Below are 12,779 nucleotides of genomic sequence, written 5' to 3'. Positions count from 1 at the left end.
AGTGATGCCGCACAGGGTCTGACGCTGAATGATCGTCATAATAGCAGCTGTTTCTAGGTCATAAAGCTATGATGAAGATCAGCCGCACAAATTTGTAAATATCTGTGTGTAGGTGAATTTCTCTGGCATATCCGTTCTTATACGTTACTAGATATTTTAATGAAATACCTATATGGCGTTTCAGCTGTAAACTCCTTAAAATATTAGTTATAAATACTTTCTCCTCTAACCGACTGACCCACAGTTTATGCGCTATGTCACAATCTGGGTTTTGTAATAACGTCAGTCATTGTGAAAGATTGATAACCGTGTTGATTGCTGAAACACGTGATTTTCTACACACACACACACACACACACACACACACACACACACACACACACACACACACACACATATTATTATTATTATTATTATTATTATTTATTATCTTATTAGCAGCACCTGATATAGCTCTTGTCTGATTGTCCTGATCGGCTCAGCAAGATTCTAATTTTACTTTGGAATTTAATCTTGATCACAATGTAAACCAGTTTGATGATTATTTTTTATTAAGAGTAGGGCACTGTTGAAAAGCGTGATGTCTGCATTGATACGCAGATAACGTGTATTTCATACCTGAAATATGACATATTATGCAACGTAAAAGCGGACGGAGCCATTTCAAAGCACTTTCAAGTTGCATAATATATCATATTTAAGGCTTATGCTATTTTTACAACTAGTTATTTATGTTTAATAATTGTATAAGTCTACTAAGATATGTGCAAACCGATTTATACACCAATTTACACCGTTTACTGCTTAAAGTTAATTTCATTATTCGTTTTTTATATGTTTATTTATGGGCACTTGTTTAGAAAAAATAAGAAAAACAATTAAATTTTCAATATAAATCAAGTGTTTCTGCCCTGAAAATGTTATGTGTGATGTTCATATGTAAAACTATTAAGTTTTATCCAACTATTAGTTTTTCATTTTCATCACACAGCCACACATTACATTATGCAGGTGTTTGGTATGAAATTTGGCGGTTCTTGTGTTAAAACACGTTTTTATTTTGTTTGCAAAGTGTCCAAATAAATTGAACTCCATGTTTTTTAAAATTATTATTTTACGTTAAACTGTGTATTTAAAGGTTATACAGGAAGATACTACAGTGCATCCGGAAAGTATTCACAGCGCTTCACTTTTTCCACATTTTGTTATGTTACAGCCTTATTCCAAAATGGATTAAATTCATTCTTTTTCTCAAAATTCTACAAACAATACCCCATAATGACAACGTGAAAGAAGTTTGAAATCTTTGCAAATTTATTAAAAAAAAAAAAACACACAACACATGTACATAAGTATTCACAGCCTTTGCTCAATACTTTGTTGAAGCACCTTTGGCACCAATTACAGCCTCAAGTCTTTTTGAGTATGATGCTACAAGCTTGGCACACCTATTTTTGGGCAGTTTCTCCCATTCTTCTTTGCAGGACCTCTCAAGCTCCATCAGGTTGGATGGGGAGCGTCGGTGCACAGCCATTTCTAGAGATGTTCAATCTGGTTCAAGTCTGGGCTCTGGCTGGGCCACTCAAGGACATTCACAGAGTTGTCCTGTAGTCACTCCTTGGTTATCTTGGCTGTGTGCTTAGGGTCGTTGTCCTGTTGGAAGATGAACCTTCGCCCCAGTCTGAGGTCCAGAGCACTCTGGAGCAGGTTTTCATCAAGGATGTCTCTGTACATTGCTGCATTCATCTTTCCCTCGATCCTGACTAGTCTCCCAGTTCCTGCTGCTGAAAAACATCCCCACAGCATGATGCTGCCACCACCATGCTTCACTGTAGGGATGGTATTGGCCAGGTGATGAGCGGTGCCTGGTTTCCTCCAGAGAGGAGTTCAATCTTTGTTTCATCAGACCAGAGAATTTTGTTTCTCATGGTCTGAGAGTCCTTCAGGTGCCTTTTGGCAAACTCCAGGCGGGCTTTCATGTGCCTTTAACTGAGGAGTGGCTTCCGTCTGGCCACTCTACCATACAGGCCTGATTGGTGGAGTGCTGCAGAGATGGTTGTTCTTCTGGAAGGTTCTCCTCTCTCCAGAGACACGCTGGAGCTCTGTCAGAGTGACCATCGGGTTCTTGGTCACCTCCCTGACTAAGGCCACTCTCCCCGATCGCTCAGTCTGGCCAGACGGCCAGCTCTAGGAAGAGTCCTGGTGGTTCCAAACTTCTTCCATTTACGGATGATGGAGGCCACTGTGCTCATTGGGACCTTAAATGCTGCAGACATTTTTCTGTACCCTTCCCCAGATCTGTGCCTCGATACAATCCTGTCTCATGGCTGACTTCATGGCTTGGTTTGTGCTCTGACATGCACTGTTAACTGTGGGTCCTTATATAGACAGGTGTGTGCCTTTCCAAATCATGTCCAATCAACTGAATTTACCACAGGTGGACTCCAATCAAGTTGTAGAAACATCTCAAGGATGATCAGTGGAAACAGGATGCACCTGAGCTCAATTTTGAGCGTCATGGCAAAGGCTGTGAATACTTATGTACATGTGGTTTTTTTGTTTTTTATTTTTAATAAATTAGCAAAGATTTCAAACAAACTTCTTTCAATTTGTCATTATGGGGTATTGTTTGTAGAATTTTGAGGAAAATAATTAATTGAATCCATTTTGGAATAAGGCTGTAACATAACAAAATGCGGAAAAAGTGAAGCGCTGTGAATACTTTCCAGATGCACTGTATATATGGCTGGTAAATGATTGTGTATGAAATGTTGTGGCACCTAAAACTAAAATAGTCATACAGTAGCTTGACATACGCAACAATAACTTACTCGCCCTGGGCACCAAAAACCCTAGTTAAGGCTCTGGCAGGGCTATTATGTACATGTTAAAGCATTCACCCAAGCCCTGTTAGCTCAGTCAGTAGATCACCAGACTTTAATCTCAGGGTCCTGGTTTCTGAGAGGGAAAGAGGGACATGATGATGACAGTGGTACAGACACACTTACACTGAGTGGCCAGTTCATTAGGTAGGCCTACACCAACCTAATACCCAGCTAACACACAATGTTGTCACAACATTTTATAATGGAGGGCATATCCGTGGGCAGTGTTTGGGGTCGTTACTCACAAAAAGTAATATATTACATTGTACTCTTTACTCATATTAAAAGTAACTAAATACTTATCACTCCCTGGGGAAAGTAATTAGGTACTTTACATTTAGATTACTTTGCATTACACCCCAAACTTTGCGTAACCTCATTAAACAATTACAAAGTTACACCAACTCAAGCAGTCGAATAATGACAGAAACATACTGTTATCTTATGTTGTTTTAATAAAGCGACACAGGAAAGTTGTATTACCACTTATCTCTTTAAACATTAGCAACAAGGCCCAGAACAAGTCCAACTACACATCTCCTTTCTAAAATAAGGGATTTAGTTTAACAAATAGTGCCGCAAAACAAGTGTTCAGTTAATGTCAGTAACAAAAATAAAACTTTTTTCAAAAGGCAGCTTTGGAGTTTGAAATAAAATACATAGGAGTTTGAAATAAATAGGACAAACAAGTGGTCGCTAAGACGGAAACTAGGCCATATCATTACAATATGTAATGCAGTAACAAGAAGAATGTTTAATCAGTAACTTAAGTAAATAAGTATTATTACTCCTTTTGGAACCATACATTACATTACTCGTTACTACAAAAAGTAATTACATTACTGTAATGCATTACTTACTAATGCGTTACCCCCAACACTGTGGGTCATCATCATTCGCACCCAGGAGTCCTGGGTGCAGGCTTTCCATTAGTCAAGTCCGGTCAGTCTATTGGCGGGTGGTGGGGGTGGTGTCCCTTCAGGGATGCTCCTGTGGCTTCGCAGGGGGCTTCCGGGGTTCTCCCCAGCCCTTAGGCCTCCAGCCGGAGAGCCTATTTTTACCCCTCGTCTGTGGCTGGCTTTGGTGGCGTTGTTCAGGCTGCGGGCCACTGGTCTGTTGTGGCCTCATAGGAGGCTTCATTGTTCTTGGCCACTGCCTGTTGGGCTGCTGGTAGCTCCACTGGCGCTGTTGTGGCTGTCTCCTAGCCTGTTGGAGATCCAGATATTTCCAAGCTGTCTCCTTAGCTTTAGCCGACTGCTCGATCGAGAGGTCCTCCATCTCACCAAATGTCTGGCTGGGGGTGATAGGAACACTGAGAAGCACTGCCTACTCCACTGTGGAGTAGAGCGCTGAGATGTGTCTATCCCTCTGGGATCTCCTTCGGGGGGAGAATGGTCTCTTCTCTGGAGAATGCCTGCGAGGAGGCGGAGAGGGGGAAGCAGACTGTACCCTCGCCGGGGAGGCCCTGGAAGAAGATGATTGCCGTCTGGCTTGTCGTTGTGGAGGTGCAGGAGGTGCCTGCGGGGGACTGAGCCTGCAGAAGAGCGGCGGGTAGAGCTTCCACTGCGACGGCTCGTTGAGGCTCTTGAAGACAGCGAGGAGTTCTTGGCCCTCTTGCGGTGCGTAGCCTCTGTGAAGGCTGTACTATGCTCGCAGCCTCCGTCACCTGTCAGTGATTGCATCGGTCACAGATTTCGTGCCCATCATCAGAGGGCAGCTTGATCTGGCAATTGGAGCAGCAATGAAATGCCCGTTTAGGCTTCATCCTGGATGTCCTCCTCGTCCAAACCTTCAATATAGATGGACAATTCCTGGGGTAGGAGGACTTCGCCAAACCCCTCGCAGGAAATACTGTCTACCTCGAGGTTTGTCGACGGGTTGTCTTGGCGCCTCGATATCAATCAATCTCTGTCGACGTTGAGATGTGGACAGGATCGTTGGGAGGTTGATGGAAGGTCGAAACTTAGACGTCGAGAGGTCGACAGATGTGAAAGGTCGAAGGATTTGGACGAGGTCAACAGCTGATGTCGAAGGGTGGTGATCGAGGTTGACGAGGTATGGTCGAGAGGTCGACAGTGGTGGTTGAAGTCGACGCATTTTTGTTGTGAGTTTCGACAACCTGGTTGAGATGTCGACGTTATGGTCTAGAGGTTGAAAGTTGGTCGAGAGGTCAACAGATGTTGATGTCGAGGGAGGTCAGTCTTCTTGATCTCGATGTACCAAATTCCCGCCGGCAGAGATCGAGTCAATGCGGCCAGCCGATTGAATGTGGGGGGGTATAAAAAACTATATTTTCACATCAAGAGAATGATTCACATTGTTAATAAATCTGAGAGTCTCAGCTTTCATGAGATACAAACACTTGTCAAACAATACAACATTAAAGAGTACACATGGGATTAAAGAGAAGCACATGGATTTGGTGCCAGAGGGGTTTGTCATTACATTTTGTTAAACAAAATGATTGCATTATTTATTTTTTATTGTTCTATGCTTTCATTTCAGAGTACATTGAGACATTAAACTGCATAAATTTCGCATAAACTGCGGGGGGTGGTCGGTGGTGGTGTTAGGTACATCTCGCTGTAGTTCAACTGCCTCATCGTGAGGTGTGTCGCCTGGACCATCGGAGAGAAAAGCAAATATACCACCTCAACATGCTGAAGAAGTGGCAAGAGCATTATGTGCTCCTAGTTTCTCCCACAATAAAGTGTCTGAACCCGCTGTTTCTGAGGTTCACATTGAACCTAATTTAACAAGCACCCAGAAGCAGCAGGTTTGCTGTTTATTACGCCACTTCCATCTTTTCTCATGGCTTGGGCTCTCATTGAGCACCATATTCACACAGCACTGGACACCTACGTGAATGTGAAACCCTATCGCACCCCCTATCACAAAAAGCAGGCTGTGAATGCAGAAGTACAGGAGATGTTGGAGCTGGGAGTCATTGAGAAGTCACAATCAGAGTGGTGTAGCCCTATAGTCTTAGTGCAAAAGCCTGACAGCAGCACTAGATTTTGCGTTGATTATAGGGAGCTCAACGTGGTGTCTAGGTTCAATACCTATCCGATTCCCCGTGTGGACGAGTTGCTGGACCGGCTGGGCGCTGCTCACTTTTTTACGACACTGTACCAAGGGATACTGGCAGATTAAAATGTCCTAATCCCCCCCCCCCCCTATTTTACAGACCGACACCTTGGAAGTTGGAGTGGGTGTGGTCCTTTCCCAGGATTTTGGAGGTCAGGAACACCCCATTGTCTATCTCAGTAAAAAAACTATCCCCCCAGGAGCGTAAATATAGCACGATCGAGAAGGAGTGAGGAGGAGGAGACAGGACGCTGTCTGTCACGGCACCACATACCGCTAAGCCTGTTACAAATGCAAATGTGTTATATTTCTGTCATTTAAGGAAATACGATGTATTGTATACAACGATGAAACACATACATGTTCTTCCCCGGTTTTATGAAGAAATATAAGCCATCGCATACAGGGTGCACACTGTGTGAGAATGGGGCGTATTTTAATCTTGGAAAATGACAATGGCTTTCATGAAAGTATACAAGTCTGTCAGAGTGTTGATCCTATTACTGTTTGCAACTCCTGCAGTAAAAGGTAATGTTTGAAAGAGATGTGATGTGTATTGAAAGGGGGATTTAGTAATAATATAAACGTAAGTAAACGTGGAATGTATATCTACCGTTTTACTCCTTACCATTAATTCATTTGGAATAGACTGACATGTACCTGTACAAAATTGTTATCTGTAATAGTGTTCATGAGGGTTTTTAACTGTGAAGAACATATTGTATCCCTGGAAGATAATGGTATGATCTAGTGGGAGGGGCATCCCCATTATATAAAAGGGCTCAGTTTTCCAGCAGGAGAGTGATACAAGCGAGTGGATGGGCTGTGGGAGGCTCTGTTTAAAACCCTAATTCTAAGCTGACAAAAAAACTTAGTGTGTGTTTATTTTGTTATTCAAGTTATTATTTTTGTTTTGTTTTATTTTGCCATTTTTCTGGTTTTGTTCCTGTGTACCTAAACAGTCTTGCTGGCATAAAACATCTTAGATTTCCTTACATTTGTGCTCCAGTTGCCCCTTCTGTATTAAGGCACAAGGCTCCATGCTTACATGGCCTATAAATAAAGTACTGTTGGAAATATACCATCTGGCCCAGGTGATTTGTTTGTTTTTAATTCTGCTAGTCCCTTTAGTACCTCCTCCTCATTTATCCTGATCTCTCTTAGAGTTTGACTGGACTGATTGTTAACCTGTGGCATGTTATCTGTTCTTTCTTTTGTAAAAACCTCTGTGAAATACTCATTTAGAACATTTGCCACATCTTTAACCTGGGCCTCTAGTAGTATATTCTTAAAATATAACCATCTATTTTCAGCTGACTCTGTATCCAGTGTGCTCCAGTCTACCTCTTCTAAGTGCCACCTCATACCTTCAAGGTTTGCTTTTCTAAAATTGTAGATCATTGTTTTAGATTTGGTCCTTGTTTTTTTTAAAGTGTGCCTGAAAGCTAATCATATTGTGATCACAGTTTGCGATTGGTTCTCTAACTAGTGTCCCTCTGACTCTATCTTGGTCATTTGAAAATATAAAAACAATGCATGTGCTCTCTCTGGTTGGTTCCCTGACAAACTGAGTTAGAAAGCAGTCATTTACCATCTCAACCATTTCTATATCTGCTTCTGTAGTCCCGACTGGGCTTTCCCAGTCTATGTTTGGGAAATTGAAATCCCCCATTATAACAGCCACATCGTTGCTACATGCAGTCCTGATTACACTGTACAATGCAAAATCTTTCTGAATATCTGAGTTGGGTGGTCTGTAACACACTCCTGCCACTAATCCTCCAACACACAGAGTCTGTTTCGTTACTTCTGCCTCAATGTCATTTTTGACATATAATGCTACCCCACCACCTCTTTGATTTTTCATGTCTCTCCTAAACTGAGTTCACTCTGTCAGAAAATAAAGGAAAAGGAGAACTTGTATCGCACAGTGCACAGTATCAAGTGTGGCCGTGGGTCCGTGTCCATCTTTGATGAAAGAAAGAGCGATGAAAGTGCTTAATGTACGATAGAGGGAGTGGATTTGTGCCACATATAACTAAACTGATTGGCTCACTAGAATGCTGCTGATTATGCTACAGCGTGATTGGTCAAAAGTATCCAGCCAACCTGAAACATGTTAATTCCACATAGATATATGTAATTCCTTACTCCAATTATAATACAAGTAACGGGGTCTGTGGGAAATGTAGTGGAGTAAAAAGTACATTATTTTGTTAATAATTGTAGTGGAGTAAAAGTAGGTACAAATGATAAATACTTAAACAGAGTACAAATACTTGTAAAATGTCCTTAAGTACAGGAACAAAGTATTTGTACTTTGTTACTTTACACCCCTGCAAATGGTATGCACTTTTTAAGTGGAATGCCCAGCACTTTTGAGAATGGTTCAGCATGTCTTCTCAGTATCCTGCAGTAATGTTTTCATAGCATGCGTGTTCAGTGTTACAGGAAATCTATGGACCGATGAGAGAAATCGCCTCAGCATTGATTGACAATCAAAAGTGATCTTGGACTACTAATGTTATTTTTATGTTATTTTCCAGAAAAAGAGGTTCCTGGAAGTTGATAAATCAAACAAAAAATACAGCTCCAAGAAATTAACTGGACAGCATAATGTAAATAGTTCAAAGTTCTGAAAAAATAAAAAGTTCAAATTCAGAGAGGGAGCAAAGGACAGCTACGTTCATAACTAAAGTTATTTACCAAGATTGCGTCTTCCATGTCCATCTATAGAAGTTTAAGGTAAGACTTTCTGTGTGTAGTCTATTTATTTATTTTGTGCTTATTTTTTTGGGGGGTGGGGGGGGTTTGTTCTGGTATTTTTGTATTTCAAAGGTGGCAGTCCTATATTCAATTCCAATGAAAAATTAATGGTTTATTGTCTGAGCTCTTTTTGTATTAACATTTGTAATAATGATTCCTTATTAGTTAAGATTACCCATGGATTTACAATGTCTCTGTGAATAATGTAAAGTACATTCACCTACAACAGGTTGCATCTATCTCATTTAATATGCAATGTTGTGTACATTTCAGAAATTTTAAAAATGAATAAAGACAATTCAAATAGTACTAGATAACAGGCTTCCTAAACAGGCCTTAGATTATATTTACTGGTTAAACTTCAGTCACCTTCTCCTATAAAATATGTGCTGCCTTAGAAAAGGAAGAAAACTGCATTCTAAACAGCATCCATTATTTTATTGTTATTTTTAAGTATATATATATTTTATTTATGATCTAGAAAGTTCCTTCTAAAATACTGCAATATGTGAACTGGTGTGTTTGTGATGTGATGTTTCTCTTGTGGCCGTGTTAAGAGTGGACTTGAGGAAGGAACACTCAAGTAGAAAAATAACCAATACTATCAAAATATTGAATTGAACTGAACATGAAGGAAATGAGAAAAAAACGTTATTGCCAATTACTGTTCTGTGTGAGTTTCTACATGAGCCATTGACATACTCGAGGGTCGAGGAGATACATTATTTAAAATCTAAAATCTCTCTATGGTTTAGGTAATCAGATAACTTCAACAGAGTTTTGACACTGATAGATAACCACTGTGGCCTCTGCCCACATTACTGTTATCTTTGATGGCTCGGTATCATAGTGGAATCAGAAAGTCATGATCAGTATGAAGTTGCTAAAGCAGGTTTCTTATCTTCATTATGACTTTTCAGAAGACGTTGTCACTGATTTTCCATAATTATTTTGTTTATTGTGGGGGAAAAATATAGAAATCCTATCCTACCTTTGTCCTCGGTGTGCTGTTACTCCTCACTTGGTTATTAGCAGCTCACATTCCTTTCTTGCAACGTATTATCTGCAAAGTACCTTCCAATACATGTGTGTTTGTGTTTGTCTCAGTGATTTCATTTGTGTCTGACTGTCTTAATGCCGAGGCTGAGCGCTAGGAATGTCTAAAGAGAATTCACCCAGATAATGACCTAAGATTTATTACCCAGACTTGCAGATTTGTTTTACATTTTTTTTAAGACTTATTTTCTTGAATGTTAATATTGCAATATTAATTATTATTATTATTATTTTTTTTTTCTATTTCTTTTACCCAGTACATATATTTTTATGAATGCAAGTTAAGAAAGTAGTTAGTTGTGAAAGAAAGGCCTTGGTAACATCTGTGCTGATAAGCAGGGAGTCAGGTTGCTCCTGGAAGAAAAATGATAAATCACTGGATGCCTGCGTTTATTTGGAAAAAAAAAAGAAAGGGGGGTTTAGCAGAATAGAGACCAGGCCAGGAAGAGTAAACTGGAATGTGTTTATGAGATAGAACGATGAATGCAAATTAAAAAATTAGGAATTAAAGATACCTAGCATAGAACATTCTTTAAAAAAAAGAAGGGCAAAATACAAGCTGAATGCCCCAAAGACAAATGACCGCCCTCAAGATACTGTGTGAAATTAATAGATAATAAATAAGGGTAGATTGAGACACTGCAGGTCAACAAAACATGCCCAACAAAACTAGTATCTGAATTTATTTTGGATATAAATTAGTATGTGTTTATTTGTATGTTTGTAAGTTTAAAGTTAAATGCATTTTGTATGTATTTGTTTGTATTGCATGATCCAGAATAAGATTAAGAGAGTCATAAATAAATAATAAATAATATAATTATAGTGTTACTTTATACAGAAGTAAAAAGGGAAAGGAGAAAGAACAGCTGTTAGGATGCAGAGCGATGTTAACCAAAGTTTAAGAAGGTCTGAGAAAGTTGATAAGGCTTGAGAAGCTGGAAAAGGAGTTTGTTTTGAAAATAAATAATAATAATGTGCTGCTGTTTTCAGGACACGAGCTTCTGAAGGTAATTCAAAGAGAATACAAAGGAAAATAAGGAATTTACTTGGTGTAAATTATTGCAATGTTCTATAAATAATTAAATGAGACAGTCATAGTAAGATTAGAGTTATGAAACTGTTTGGCAGTTATCAGGTTAAGAAAGTATCAAGCAGACAGAAGAAATAAGAAACCCCCCCCGAATAGGAGAGAAAGGGGGGGCGGGGGCAGTGACAGTGTCTGTGGGCTCAGCTCCCCCTCGTTCGCCTGCCAAGCAGCTTGAGAGGACAGAGAGAGAGAGATAGTAATGGTTGCATTATAATTAATAATAACACTGATGTTGATACAGACAAATAAGAAAAATAACTAGAAAAAAAAAATATATATATTCAAAATTATATTGGGAATTGTTCCTAATACTATGAAAATAATTTCAAATGTATGTTTATGGGAGTGTTTTAAAACAAACTGAAACAATAATAATTGATTAATTACTGCAAATAATCTAATTATTAACTAGAATATTAATTAGATCTCAGATATTTATAAATTAGATGTGAAAGAGGACAGAGATAAGCACTTTGCTTTGAAAAGTTTGACAACTTCACAAGAAAACTGAGAATTGGAGTATTTACATTGATAAGAAAAATGTATTTAATGAGTGCAGGACATATGGTGCTGCGGAAGACAATAGAGTACCATACCAAAATCATTTGTGCTTGTGATACATCATATTTAAGATTATTAAGAAATTGCTCTTATACTACAAGCCTTGCAAACTGTGCAGATATCAACTACTGTATTACATGTTTTGAGAAGATTTTTTTCTATACTGCTTTCAACCAATTTGCCTAACAAGGCCCCTCTTCTGTGCCCAAGTGGAGGTCAAGGTGAACTCAGGAATGTCCTAGATAAGGTTAAACTGCAGACTGTTAGGAGCTGCAGTCTCCCAGGGAAAGAATCCTACATGGTAGAGAAATAGTCCTATTGTGTGCCTTCAAATGTTTTTCAATTTGAGAGAGATGCCTTTTATCAGGAGGATCTCTGATGTTGTATGACCTGCACATTGTGTCTATAGATGACCAATGTATTCTATATTATGAATAGATCTGATATGCATATTACAAATTATATCCAGGAAATTGCTCCAGGAAATTGCAACTGGCCACTGCACTGTCCATAAGAGAGCTCAAATATTTGCTAAGGCATGGTTGCCCCACGGGGCACTCCTACCCTGGCTTGCCTGTCTGTCGCAATGTTGTTGGCCACACGGGAAAAAAGGAGGGGGAATGTGTGAAGCAGTCTTTAAGAATTCTCAAAGAGCAGGTTTTACAGTAACCGTTGAGCAATATTGTGAACTTGCCACATTTGTGAAACTCATAATCCTGGGAAGGCAGCTAAAATCACACCAACTGAAAATCTTCCCCATGGTGTGGTTTTGTTCATATACAAATTGACTGTGTTCAAATGCATAAATGTTGTGATTATGAATATATACTTGTAATTAGGGATGGGGATCGTTAATTTTTATTGAGATTGATACCATTTTCGAGACTGCTTAACGATCCGAGTCTTTATCGATACCACTATTGATACTTTTCTATTATTTGGTGGAAAGACGAGACAACAATAAATTCTTAACAGAACTGTTATTGCTATTATTGCAAAAACTATGAGTCTTTAATTTCAGATTTCAACATAACGTATAACTATGAGAACTGTAAAATAATATATCAGCAGCAAAATGTCACACGTTTTTTCCAACAACAAAGAAAATAGATAATATACATAAATAATATAGATATTATGCTTTACACAAAAAGAAAAAATAATCGACAGCTCTTCTTGACAGCTCTTCACACACTGTGCTCGTAAATATTTTTTAAATTATAATTTTGAAAATAGTTTACTAAAAGACTTGAATATATCAGGGTGCTGAGTGTGCTCACATGCGCCCCACAATGCTCTGTGAGGAATTCCCATGATCCCCGTCCCTCTCACAG

Source organism: Amia ocellicauda, chromosome 8, assembly GCF_036373705.1.
Source record: "Amia ocellicauda isolate fAmiCal2 chromosome 8, fAmiCal2.hap1, whole genome shotgun sequence".
Taxonomy (NCBI): domain Eukaryota; kingdom Metazoa; phylum Chordata; class Actinopteri; order Amiiformes; family Amiidae; genus Amia; species Amia ocellicauda.
This window is presented reverse-complemented; position numbering follows the sequence as displayed.